Source organism: Loxodonta africana, chromosome 3, assembly GCF_030014295.1.
Source record: "Loxodonta africana isolate mLoxAfr1 chromosome 3, mLoxAfr1.hap2, whole genome shotgun sequence".
NCBI lineage: Eukaryota > Metazoa > Chordata > Mammalia > Proboscidea > Elephantidae > Loxodonta > Loxodonta africana.
The window spans coordinates 149,171,334-149,173,112 of NC_087344.1; the positions used below are offsets into that span (position 1 = coordinate 149,171,334).

The following is a 1,779-nucleotide window of genomic DNA, read 5'->3' on the forward strand; positions in this document are numbered from 1 at the left end:
TCTCGACCCTGGGTTCCCCATTACCAGCTTTCCTGTCCCCTCCTGCCTTCTAGTCCTTGCCATAGTGTTTCTTCAGTGTGTCAGACCAGTAAGTTTGGTCTTGTGTGTGTGTGTGTGTGTGTGTGTGTGTGCGCGCGTGCATGCGTGCGTGCGTGTATGTGAGTTAGAATTTTGTTCTACATTTTTCTCCAGCTCTGTCTGGGGCCCTCTATTGTGATCCCTGTCAGAGCAGTCGGTGGTGGCAGCTGGACACCTTCTAGCTGTGCTAGACTCAGGCTGTGGTATTTGTGGTCCATCAGGCCTTTGGACTAACCTTTCCCTTGTGTCTTTGGTTTTCTTCATTCTCAAGGCTGTAAATCTTTACGGAAGCCGACTGCCACTTCTTTCTCCCACTCTTTGAAGAGAGTTATCAGTTAAGCAACACCAGAGAAGAGTGGGTCCTAGTCCTAATCCTTTCTGAGTGGTGTTTCATAAAAGAGAAGAGACGCACAGAGAGGGTCAGGCACAGGAGGAAGACACCATGTGAGGAAGACCCCTCGCAGACCAAGGAAGGCCAAGAAGCCAAACTCCCGGGGGGCTACCGACAAGCACGGCTCTTCCCCCAGGAGCCCGCAGGGAGGATAGCCCCGCCGACGCCCTAAATTGGGACTCCTACCCACTTTACCCCCTAGAGTGGAAACCCTAGTGGCATAGTGGTTAAGTGCTAGGGCTGCTAACCAAAGGGTCGGCAGTTGAAAACCACCAGGAGCTCCTTGGAAACTCTATGGGGCAATTCTACTCTGTCCTATATGGTCGCTATGAGTTGGAATCGTCTGGATGGCACTGGGTGCTCTTGAAAGCCAGAAACTTAGCTGCATCTTCACTGTAAGAGACCTCTGAAAGAAACTTTGAGTAAAGTTACCAACGACCCAGTAAAGAACCTCAGCTGTCTCTTAAAGGGATCTCCCGTTAGTTAAGGGGCACAGGAGTTTCGTCTTATGAAAACGTTTATTCATCATACAGTTTTCTCCACATGATAATCCACAAGCCCTCCCCCCGAAAAAAAACTCGAAAACCGCCAAAGACACACCATAAACACTCTATCTTTTGAGAACAAGATAAATCAGGGGAAAGCGCGAACGCAGTCCCCCACTACCACAAATTATGCAGTCGAGTTTCCCACATTTGGGGAAATCGCAGGGGTCAGCACATCCGGAGTGCAATGGATAAGCCTCGCCCTGGGAAAACCACCTTCGTGATCATGGTATCTCCCCTGCCAGGTAAGTATGAGTTGTTCCTCTGCCGCCCGCACGCAGCCTCGCACTCCTTACACTTTACGCAGACGCTCATTTCGCTAGCCTCACTCCCGGACCCTCAGAGCCCTCCTACGCTCCTACAGCACACAACTTCATGGACAGACCTGGATTCGCTCCACAGCACAAACAGTCATAACGTGTTTAAGCAGCAATGCCGATCCAGCAGCCACTGCGCTGCCACTATCTACATAAGACAGTGCCCCGTCAGTGACATCACCGACCGCGCTCTTCCCGCCTACCCACGGCCCGCCCCCTCCCCGCGTTTTCCTCCTCCCGTGCCTCCCAGACGGCCAATGAGCGGGCCGGCAGTCGGAGGAAGAAGTGACGTCTCCCTTCCCCCGCCCCAACGGCCACCGTTTACGCGGCGAGCGGAGCCGGGGCCCTGGCCCAGCCGCGTCTCTCCCGGACTGCGCGGCTTCTTCACCTCTCCTTCCCACACCTCTTGGGCGTTCGGCTGGAGCCTGTGCAACTTTCTCGGAATAAT

At 53.7% G+C, this 1,779-nt stretch overlaps 1 non-coding gene across 1 annotated transcript; it reads right to left on the reverse strand.

The window, feature by feature from the left end:
• Window positions 1-1,103: 1,103 nt before the first annotated feature.
• Window positions 1,104-1,267, reverse strand: LOC111752914 (U1 spliceosomal RNA). The gene has a single exon (XR_002787808.1). It is a non-coding gene; the product is annotated as a U1 spliceosomal RNA (small nuclear RNA).
• Window positions 1,268-1,779: the final 512 nt, after the last annotated feature.